At 34.2% G+C, this 12636-nt stretch overlaps 1 protein-coding gene across 14 annotated transcripts in view; it reads left to right on the top strand.

Annotated features, from left to right (window-relative positions):
- CSNK1G1 (casein kinase 1 gamma 1) overlaps positions 1-12636 on the top strand; it is a 150238-nt gene that overhangs the window by 41533 nt on the left and 96069 nt on the right. The window lies entirely within an intron of this gene.

The following is a 12636-nucleotide window of genomic DNA, read 5'->3' as shown; positions in this document are numbered from 1 at the left end:
ACTATATATATATTGTGCAGCAGCCTCCCCCCCCCCCCCCCGCCCCATAATGTATTTGGTTCTCTTTTCTGAGCTAGGACATATAGATCTACCTTTTTTTCGTTTTCTAGCTTACACCATCCCATGTATGGATATGCTGTTATTTAACCATTCTCCTAGTCATGGAAATTTAAGTTGACCATGATTTCTTGCTATTAAAAATAATACTCAGTGGACATTCTTATCAGTATAGTAAAATTATACTCATGGTTTGATTCTCTAGTTATTACATGAGGTAAATACCATGTATCATTATCTTTTCAGAAAGACATTGCATTCAGGTAAATCCAGTGTGGTCAGTCCCCTCTCCCCCAACATTGTATCAGATTGCTGTTTCTTTAGTTGAGCCCCAGATGAAGTTTTAGTGCATTCTGGGGGTATATAGTATGAAAAATGTGTATCTTCAGAAGTAAAATTACATTCCTATTGTAAGATTCACATACAGAAAGAGGCCATGTGAAAGTATATGAAGAAACAAGATTCACTTCTGGTTAATTGCACCCTCAGCCATTTCTTTGTTGAATGTATTAGTGGGTGGGATTGGGCCTTGCTATTATTTGTTTATTGACCTAAGAGCATAAAGTTTATGTGTATGATTTGAAGCCCTTATATATTAGTACAATTTTCATGAATTTCTGTACCTATTTTATGGACTGTTCAAAATAGAATTTAAGTCAAAGAAATTGCAGCTAAATTTTATTTAAATTTTTAAATAGTGCAATTATCCTCCGGTAATTTTATGGCAACCCACACTTCTTTGGGTAGTGGATGTGATTTCTGTTTCCTGCTTGATGTAGATCATATGTTAAGGATAAGGAGGCAGGTAGCAAGACTTAGCCTGGTTCAGGGTTCCACTGAATTAGGAAACCACATATTTATAGTGATATTAGTTGTGACATTTTTCTCTATCAGTGCTCTGCAGAGCCCAGATGTGGGTACAGAGAACTTTATATTTTGGAAAACATATATGTCTTAATGATTATAGCTTTAAAGTATGTCCTGAAACTAGGTAAATGTGTCTTCCAACTTCAAAATCTTTCAAATTGTGGTGAAAAAAAATGTAATACAAAATTTACCCTCTTACCCATTTTTAAGTGTAGAGTTCAGTGGTGTTAACTATATTCACATTATTATGGAACAGATCTTTCTTTTTCATCTTACAAAACTGAAATTCTCTACCCATCGAACAACAACTCTCTAGTCCCTTTTTCTCCACAGCCTCTGGAATCCCCATTCTGCTTTCTGCTTTTATGATTTTCAGTATGAGTGGAACCATATTGTATTTGTCCGTGTGTAAGTGTGTAAGTAAAAGATTGATTTAGCTATTCCAAGTTTTTTTCTTTATCATAAACACTTTAATCAATTTATTAACTCCTAGAAAAATCCCATAGTGATTTTTATATGGAATGCATTAAATTTGTCAGTTTGGAAAAGATTGACATCACAACTGTATTGAGTATTCCAATCCCTAAACACAGTATATTTCTCCATTTATTTAGATCTTTAATTTCTTTCTGCAGTGTATTGTAGTTTTGAGCATAGAGATTTTACACATTATATAAAACATTCGTATGTACTTTCAGTTTCTTGATGCTATTTTAAATGAAATTATTATTTTAATTAATAGACTTTTTTTTAGGAACAATTTTAGGACTCTGTACAGAGACAGAAGGCAGAAATGCCCATCTCTCAGTCTTTCCATGAAAGAGAACTATTGTGTACTCTAAAAGCTACTGCCTGAGGGTCAAGCTTCTAATTTAGCACACATCTAGGAACAGACCACAATTCTCCATGGAGACCTGAGAGGCTGGCAGGTGCCATTTCTGCATTCTCCCTCTCGTTTGCTCCATATCACCAGTATCTCCCTGACATGAGCTTGTATACTTATCTGGTCCCCTGACTTTTGTGGCTGTCTTTTAGGGGATGCCCCCCTTCACTTGGATTCATCAGTCCCATGGGACTGTAAGAAAGCAATAGTACTTATTTGACTATCCCCTCAGCCCAGGTCCCAGTCTCTCTGAAAAAGGACTACTTGCAGACTTTAAAAGTTGCTGCTGAGAGTCCAGATTCTAGTCAGCCTATATCTAGGTGCTGACAGTGGTCCCCTCTTTGGGACACCTAACAAGTTTTGGCACACCCTCAACTGTTGGGAGCCACTGAGACCAAAGAACAGATTGACCAAAGATTGTAGCTTGGACAATCACAAAGATTTGAGAAACAACTAAGAGCTAGAGCCTGGTTGAATGATAATATTCATCTCCTATAGGAGACTGCTCCATCAATATTGGGAAAGATGGCTATTTTGTCTAATTAATGCACAGAAACTGACATAGAGAGTCAGGGAAACAGAGGGATATTTTCCAAACAAAAGAACAAAATAAAGCTCCAGAAACAGACCTTAATGAAACAGAGTTAAGTGATTTACCTGGTAAAGAATTCAAAATAATGTTCATAAAGATAGATGCTCAACAAGTTCTGAAGTCCTGTAGAACTGAAGGAGAGATAAGGAATTTTCCAGACAAGCAAAAACTGAAAGGAGTTCATCATCAATAGACCAGCCTTAGAAGAAATTTTAAAGTGACATCTTCAAGCTGAAACTAAAAGTTGCTAATTAGTAACTGGAAAACATATGAAAGTATAAATCTCATTAGTAACAGTAAATATATAGTTAAATTTAGAATACTCCATAATGTTGTAGTGGTGGTGGATAAATCACTTAAAAATTTAGGATGAAGGTTAAAAAAGAAAAGTAGTAAAAATAAATAACTACAATAAATTATGAATGGATACACAAGGTAAAAAGATAAATTGTGGTATCAAAAACATAAAACCTGAAAGGGGAAGGTGAATAAAAATATAGAGCTTTGGTATACATTTTAACTTAAGATGTTATCAGCTTAAAATAGACTGTTATAGATAAAAGATGCTTTATATAAACTTCATTGCTACCACAGGGCTAAAACCTATAATAGATACACAAAAGATAAAGGCAAAGGAATCTAAGCATATACTAAAGAAAATCATTAAGTTACAAAGGAAGAGATAAAGAGAACAAGAAAGGAACAAAGAAATTACAAAATATCCAGAAAACAATGAACAAAGTGGTAATAGTCCATATCTATCAGTGATTACTTTAAATATACATAAACTAAAGGGTGAGGATATAGCTCAAGTGGTAAGAGTGCTTGCCTAGCATGCATGGGGTCCTGGGTTTAATCCCCAGTACCTCCTCTGAAAAAAAACAAACAAACCTAATTACCTCCCCCTGCCAAAAAAAATTAAATATACATGGACTAAATTTTCCAATCAAAAGACACAAGAGTAGCTTAATGGGTAAAAAGACAAGGATCCAACTATATACTGTCTATGAGAGACACTTCTGCTTTAAGGACACACACAGACTGAAAGTGAAGAGATGGAAAAGATACTCCGTGCAAATAGAAACCAAAAGAAAGCAGTGGTGTTTATGCTTATGTTGTACAAAATAGACTTTAAGCAAAGACTGTAATAAGAGACAGGATCTTTATATAATGATAGTGTTGTCAATCCTATTGGATTGACAGTAGGATTGGATTGACAATAGGATTGACAACATGTACACCCAACATGGAGCTCCTAAACATATAAAGTAGAGCTACACCTTGTTCTGTTGTGCTTCACTTTATTGTATTTGCAGATACTGTGTTTGTTTGCTGGTTTTTGGTTTTTTTTTTTAAACAAATTGAAGGTTTGTGGCAATCCTGTATCAAGCAAGTCTACAGGTGCCATTTTTCCAGGAGCATTACTTTTAAATTAAAGTATATACATTGCAAGTGTATGTTTGTTTTTTACCATAATGCTGTTGCACACTTAATAGACTATAGTATAATGTAAATATAATTTCTATATGCCCCAGGAAACCAAAAAAAAAATTTGTGTGACTTGCTTTATTGCAATATTCACTTTATTGCATTGGTCTGGAACTGAACCTGCAGTATCTCCAAGGCGTGTCTGTAAGTATTAACACACCTGAAGGGAGAAACAGACAGTGTCACAGTAGTAGTAGGGGATTTCAGTACTCCTACTTTCAACAATAGGTAGATCATCCAGACAGAAATTCAATAAGGACACATTGGACTTAAAGTACACATTAGACCAGATGGACTTAATGGACATTTACACAACATTCCATCCAACAGCAGCAGAATACACATTATTTTTAATTGCATACAAAACATTCTCCAGGATAGATCATATGTTAAGTCACAAAACAGGCATTAATAAATTTAAGAAGATTGAAATCATATCAAGCATCTTTTCTGAGCACAATGGTATGAAACCAAAAATCAGTTATAAGAAGGCAACTGTGGAAAATTTAGAAATATCTTGAGATTAAACAACATGCTACTGAACAACCAGTGAGTCAAAAAAGAAATCAAAAGAAAAATCAGCATAGTCCTAGCCAGAGAAGTTAGGCAAGAAAAAGAAAGAACAGGCTTCCAAATCAGAAAGGAAGAAGTGAAACTGTCACTATTTGCAGGTGATGTGATATTACACATAGAAAACCCTAAAGACTCCACCAAAAAAGTGTTAGGACTAATCAACGAATTCAATTGCAGGATAAAAAATTAATACACAAAAATCTGTTGCATTTCTATACACTGATAACAGACTATCAGAGGAGTTTTTGAAAATGTCGTTTACGATTGTATCAAAAAGAATAAAAATACCCAGGAATAAATTTAATTACTGAGGTGAAAGGCCTGTAGACTGAAAATCATGACACTTTTGAAAGAAGTTGAGGAAGCCACAAATAAATGGAAAGACACTCTTTTCTCATGAATTGGAAGAATCAATATTTTAAAAATGTCCATACTACCTTAAGTGATTTACAGATTCAGTGTAACACTTATCAAAATTCCAATGGCATTTTTCATACGAGTAGAAAAAACAATCATAAAATCCGTATGGGACACAAAAGACCCCAAATAGCCAAAGCAGTCTTGAGAAAGCACAACAAAACTGGATGCATCATACTTCCTGACTTCAAACTAAGATGCAGAGTTACAGTAATCAGAACAGTATGGTGGTATTGATATAAAAACAGAAAAATAGATCAATAAAACAGGATACAGATCCCAGAAATAAACCCATGCATATATCATCAGTTAATTTCCGACAAAGGAGCCAAAAATATACAATGGAGAAAGGATAGTCTTTCTTCAGTAAATGGTGCTGGGAAAACTAGACCCTTGTCTTATACCATACACTAAAAGCAACTCAAAATGGATTACAGACTTGAATGTAAGACCTAAAACCATAAAACTCCTAGATGAAAACATAGAGGGTAAGTGCCTTAACATTGGTCTTGGCGATGATTTTTTGGATTTAACACCAGAAGCAAATGCAACAAGGGGATGGGTATAGCTCAGTGGTAGAGCGCATGCTTAGCATGCAAAATATCCTGGGTTCAATCTCCAGTACCTCTTCCAAATATAAATAAACTAAATTACCTCGCCCCACCAAAAAAATTAGAAATGAAGAAGCAAATGCAACAAAAGCAAAAATAAACAACTGGAATTATATGAAGCTAAAATGCTTCTGCACAGCAAAGAGAACCATCAATAGAAGGAAAAGGTAACCTACAGAATGGGAGAAAATATTTCCAAACCACTTATCTGACAAGAGACTAATATCTAAAATATATAAAAAAAAAACTCATACAACTCAGTAGGAAAAAAGTCATATTTAAAAATCAGCAGAGGAATTGAACAGACATTTTCCCCAAGGGAGACATACAAATGGCCGACAGGTACATGAAGAGATGTTCAACATTACTAATCATTAGGGAAATGGAAGTCAAATCCACTATGTATCACCTCACACCTGTCATCATCAGAAATACAAGAGTTGAGTGTTGGCAAGGATGTGAAGAAAAGGGAACCGTTGTGTACTCTTGGTGGGAATGTAAATTGGTGTAGCCACTTTGGGAAACATGAAGGAGGAGGTTCCAACTGCTGGGTATATATCCAGAGGAAAGGAAATCATTATGTGGAAGAGATACCTGTACTGTCCCGCTCCGTGTTCTTTGCAGCATTATTTAGAATAGCCAAGACATGGAAACAATCTTAGTGCCTATCAGCAGATAAATGATTAAACAACACACAGAGGAATATTGTTCAGCCATAAAAATGAAGGAAATCCTGCCATTTATGACAACATGGGTGGACCTTAAGGGCATTATGCTAAATTAAATAAGCCAGACAGATAAGTACAAATACTTCATGATTTCACTAGGATCTATCAAAATTGAATTCATAGAAATGGAAAACAGATTTGTGTAGCCAGTGGTGAGAGTAGGGGTGGGGGGGGTTGTAAAATGCATGAAGGTGATTAAACTGGAAGTACAAACTTCCAGTTACAAGATAAATAATTTCTGAGGATCAGTACAGAATGGTATGTGTAGTTAACCAATACTGTATCATATATTGCAAAGTTGGTAAGAGATCTTAAAAAGTCCTCATTACTGGAAAAAAAATTGTAACTGGCTGGTGATAGCTGTTAACTTATTCTGGTAATTATTTTACAGTATATACCTATAATCATCATGTTGTATACTTTAGTACAATGTTTTATGTTAACTTCGTATCATTAAAATTGGAAAAAAATAATAGGTGGGAATAGATTGAGCAATGAGGGTGTAGGATAGTAGGAATGAGAGAAATTAATACTTGGAATTTGTGGAAGAAAGATGAATAACACCAGAACTGAGACACTGCTTTGGGAAAGATCCCTGGTATTGTCCTTAGTTGCTGCAAGTAATAAATCCTACCCTCCACCCGCCAAATAATAATAATACTTCTACAACCTGTAAACATTGTTCTTCCTTTTAATAATAGCACTCCCGTAATGGAATTTTTTTTAATTCTTTTTTTTTTTTTTTTGGTCGGTGGAGTGGGGAGGTAACTAGGTTTACTTACTTACTATCACTTTTTTTATTTAACAGAGGAACTGGGGATCAAACCCATGACCTCATGCATGCTAAGCATGCACTCTGCCACTGAGCTGTACCCTCTCCCATCCTGTATATGTATTTTGGCCAAAATAAACAGATTTTGATAATTTGTTAGGTTAATTAAGAGTCTCACTGTGTCCCTTTAAAAAAAAAAAAGCTAAAATGAATATTAGCCTTTTGTTTGTTAAATTGTATTATACTTTTTTAATTGTCCTATAATTTTTGCTATTTTTTTAAGCACATGCAAAAATTACCTTTTTTACTCAATGACTGAATGCCTTCTTTGGGTGTGAATTGCTCTTGAAATTTATCTTACATTCTAAACATCATACTAGGCTTTATCTCTTTCTTTGGGAGTTTCAGATATTGTTGTAGACACTATTTGTTGGCAATACAACATAAGGGAAATTTTGCTGATGGCTCTGTAAAGAACTTTCATCTTTACCAAAAAAGATACATGATGAGAAAGTCTTGCTATTGTCGTTTCATTTCTGTTTTGGACGCTAATACGGAAAGTGATACCTGAAGCTACTTATGATCAAAATGTTGTAAGCATTAGGACCAAAGCCAACATGTGGTAGGTGAAGGAACAGTAGAATAGAGAGTCTGATCACTTTGGAAATTGTTTAAACATACAGTTACTATGTGATCCAGCAGTCCTAAACCCATAAACAATTTCATCATAAGTTATATCAGAAGAGAGAGATTTAGAAGCTCGACAATCTTATCTTGACTATCAACACAGACTGGGTGTGTTTTGACTTTAAAATTTAAATACTTATGTTCTTCATTTTTGATAACACCAATATATGAGAATCTGAAATAATAAACTGTAAATCATTGATTTCTTTTCACTTAGCAGATTCACAGCTATAATTCTTTAAATGTTTTCTTTGATGGTTTTATAATGTGAGTTAATTTTTTTTAACTGTCATGCAACTTCTCCAAATACTACTACATAAAGCTATAAATTCACTTTAGTAATTTCATTTATAATAGAAGACCATGTCTGTCTCTCTGACAGAGCATCCATTGCTGTCTTACAGAGACTTCAGGCCAGATGAACTTTTGGTTTTGAACTTTTTTGTTTTTAATATGTTGGGTCACGGTAGTAGTTACTGGAAACATAAATTTCTCCCATTTCAGTGTGTTGGAATGCTATGAGATGCCTTCTAGGGTGCTCTATGAAGGAAGACTTTGACCACTGCTGAAGATGGTCATCCATATTCTTCAACTCTAATGTAAGCCAGGCAGATTTGGCATCAGTTCTGCACATACAATTTGATGGATTAGATTTCTTGATTTTACTATTAGCAGTAATTCTTTATTCTGCTAGAGAGCTCTTAAAATTTCCCAGTCACAAAAGCCATGTGTATAAATCTGTTTTTATTCAGTTGCTAAGTGAAGCTTTATTGATAGAGTAATGCCTTCTGGAAAGGGGGAAATGGGTTCCTGAAACTTTTGATTGCAAAGAACATGTAGAGTGTCATACTTTTAAAAAATACCTTTTCTTGGGAAGCCTCCTACACTGGTGGTGGGAATGCAGTTTGGTGCAGCCACTGTGGAAAACAGTATGGAGATTCCTCAAAAGACTAGGAATAGACTTACCATATGACCCAGGAATCCCACTCCTGGGCATTTATCCAGAAGGAACCCTACTTCAAAATGACACCTGCACCCCAATGTTCATAGCAGCACTGTTTACAATAGCCAAGGCATGGAACCAACCTAAATGTCCATCAATAGATGACTGGATAAGGAAGATGTGGTATATTTATACAGTGGAATACTATTCAGCCATAAAAACCAACAACGTAACGCCATTTGCAGGAACATGGATGTTCCTGGAGAATGTCATTCTAAGTGAAGTAAGCCAGAAAGAGAAAGGGAAAGAAAAATACCATATAAGATCGCTCATATGTGGCATCTAAAACAAAAAAAACCAAAACATAACTACAAAACAGAAACGGACTCATAGACATAGAATACAAACATGTGGTTGCTAAGGGGGCGGGGGGTGGGAAGGGACAGACTGGAATTTCAAAATGTAAAATAAATAAACAAGATTATACTGTATAGCACAGGAAAATATATACAAGATCTTGTGGTAGCTCGCAGTGAAAAAAAAAGTGACAATGAATATATGTATGTTCATGTATAACTGAAAAATTGTGCTCTACGCTGGAATTTGACACAACATTGTAAAATGACTATAACTCAGTAAAAAAAAAAAAGTTAAAAAAAGAAAAGAATAACAGTAAAAAAAATACCTTTTCTCTAATTAAATGCCTAAAGTGGTAGAAACCACTGGAATTAGGTTTCTTAAGGAACTTGCTAGTATGACTCTAAAAATTCAAGTATGTATTCATTATAATATTAACATGTTTAATGAGTTATGAGTGATGCCAAATAGTTTATTCACTGGAAAAATAAACATCTACTTATGGATTTATATAATTTCTCTCCTTTCTCCTTCTACTGTTAAAATAAAGAGGAGAAATAATATAAGCATATAGTTTATCTTTTACTGCTGTCCTTGGAAGTCATTTAAAAAAATAAAGTATAACTTAATGTTTACCTTAGGTATTCCATTTGACCTAGTTCTTGAGTTAACTTTTTCATATGTTATCTGCTAGTAACTGTAAATAAATCATGTAATATCCTTATGAAATGGAAATTCTAACTAGCCTTTATCTTAACACTAATGAATTTAAGTGAAATAATACCGGCTTCTTGCTATGTCAATTCTAGGAGTTCTTAGGGTTAATTAGAGAGTTCTCTTTACTTTTATTATTTTGTATAAATATTTAGTTATGGAAATCTGTTTTCTATTATACAAGATCATAATTATTATTCAGTGTTTATTAAGTCACAGTTGTATGCAAGAAACAAAAAGAAATACGAGAAGATCCCTAACTTCAGAAGCTTATAATCAAATATGAGAGTACATATCAATATAATCTGATACATGGTAGGGGGCAAAAAAATTTTTTTTTAATAGTTTTCTAATGGTACATGATGTTGAGCATACTCTTGTGTGCTTATTTACTATCTGTATATCTTCTTTGGCCAGGTGTCTGTTCCAATATTTATGCATTTTTAATTGGATTTGTTCTACTAGAGTTCTTTTTTTTTTTTTTAAGAATTTATTTATTTGTTTGTTTGTTTATTTTATTGAAGTACAGTCAGTTACAGTGTGTCCATTTCTGGTGTACAGCACAATGTCCCAGTCATGCATATACAAACATGTATTCATTTTCATATTCTTTTTCATTAAAGATTATTACAAGATACTGAATATAGTTCTGTATGCTATACAGAAGAAATTTTTTAAAATCTATTTTTATGTATAATGGCTAACTTTTGCAGATCTCAAACTCCCAAATTTATCTCTTCCCATCCCGTTTCCCTTGGTAACCATAAGATTGATTACTATGTCTGTGAGTCTGTTTCTGTTTTGTGGATGTGTTTGTTAATGTTCTCTTTTTTTTAGATTCCACTTATGAGTGTTATCATCTGGTATTTTTCTTTCTCTTTCTGGCTTACTTCACTTAGAATGAGGATCTCTAGGTCCATCCATGTTGCTGCAAATGGCATTATTTTATTCTTTTTTATGGCTCAGTAGTATTCCATTGTAAAAATATACCACAGCTTCTTTATCTAGTCATCTGTCGATGGGACATTTAGGTTGTTTCCATGGCTTGGCTATTGTAAATAGTGCTTCTGTGAACATTGGGGTGCATGTATCTTTTCGAATTAGAGTTCCTTACGGATCCATGGTCAGGAGTGGGATTGCTGGATTATGTGGTAGGTTTGTTTTTAGTTCTGTGAGGAATCTCCATACTGTTTTCCATAGTGGCTGCACCACACTACATTCCTACCAACAGTGTAGGAGGCTTCCCTTTTCTCCACACCCTCTCCAGCATTTATCATTTGTGGACTTTTTAGTAATAGCCATTCTGACTGATGTGAGGTGATACCTCATTGTTGTTCTAGAGTTCTTGGTGTAGTCTGAGTACAGATCCTTTATCAGATATGTATTTTACAAATGTATTTCTTTCAGTTTGTGGCTTGTCTTTCAGTTTTCTGAATAAGATAACATAGTTTAAAGTTTAAAATTTTTAAAGTCCATGTTCAAAATTTTATTTCTTTTGTGGATAGGCGTTTGGGGTTTTGTGTTAAAATTCATCACCAAACCCAGGACAGTGGTACTCCAAGCATTAATGATGAATTGGTTATAAAAGGTTTCATAAAGGATGTAGCCTTAAATAAGGCAGAAGATTTAAGAGGTCATTCTAGGTGTAAGAGCTAAGAGTGGATGCTCCTTTGCTTTATGTAGTAACTTTTTTTAAGAGATGAATTTAAATAGGGAGCTGATACTGAAGGGACTTAAGTGGCAAGCTGAAGAGTTTATAATTGAGAAGTAGGAAATAGTTTTCAGCAGTGGATGCTGATAAAGAAATAGCATTTTAAAAACTAATCATTCAATTAGTTTGATTTCTTAAATGAGAGGTGCCACATAACGCAGTATTTAATATTATTCATCTTTCCTAATTATAGATTAGACTGTACTAATGTCTCATGAGTAGATGAGAAAATCGATGTAATAAATGTGAGTTTTTCCCATGTTCGTGGGAGGTAAAGTGATTGTTCTGATCTATAAGCAGATGTTTAAAAAACACTTCCCCTGCTGAGTGGGATCTTTGGCTTTCTGCAGGTTTCTAACCTGGCAAGTGCTACTGCATGTGTTTTGAATACGTATATGCAAGTTTACATGGATATGAGGGCTGTGAGTGATCATTCCACCTAATATTACGTGAGTCTAAGTGCACTGGAGGAAGCTAATGGCAAGCATTATAAAAATAACCTCCATCTGTTAGAAAAACAGTGAACACAAATGAAAAATATGAAGAGCAGCAGACAAGATAGTACAGTTTTCCAACTCTTCTAAATGACACTGTTGTACTATTAATAATTTATGAGGCTTTGGGAGTTAGTTGAGTGCTCAAAATTGTCTGACTAGGCTAAGACACGCTTTACCTGTCCTCCAAAAAATGTAACATAAGGGAAGAAAGTATAGCCTGACAATTTCTCATATATAGACACACAACCCACCTGTTAAGATGGAACTGTCTAAATTAAACATCTTAGACTTTATTTCCCTTTCTTTACCAATACTGTTTGAGGGACTTTGAGTAAACAACAAAGATAATTGAAGGAATATTACCTAAAATTGGAGATGAGAGAAAGAGTGAGAGAAAAAATACAAATTTATAATGTTCTTCCTGTAAGAAATCCAGTCATTTCTGACTTATTCTTATCACCCTGATTCTTTTCCCTTAACAGAATATATTATGAATGTAGGTGTATTATTCCCTGAATTCAGATCAGTGCATTTTATTGGTAATTAACTTTATGGAAGCCTAAAATCATTATGCAGGTTTAATAATGCAAAGAGAACAGAAAAGATGAAAGTGAACAGTTTAGTTTAACTACTGTAATGAAGTAAACAGATTATATCCTTGGATCACGTGCCTGCTTGTGCATTCAACTCATAGCTTTGTGCCTGTCCCTGTAGTAGGGAATTAAAGGTGTCTGTAAGA

The sequence above is a fragment of the Camelus dromedarius genome, chromosome 5 (genome assembly GCF_036321535.1).
Source record: "Camelus dromedarius isolate mCamDro1 chromosome 5, mCamDro1.pat, whole genome shotgun sequence".
Lineage (NCBI taxonomy): Eukaryota > Metazoa > Chordata > Mammalia > Artiodactyla > Camelidae > Camelus > Camelus dromedarius.
This window is presented reverse-complemented; position numbering and strand designations above follow the sequence as displayed.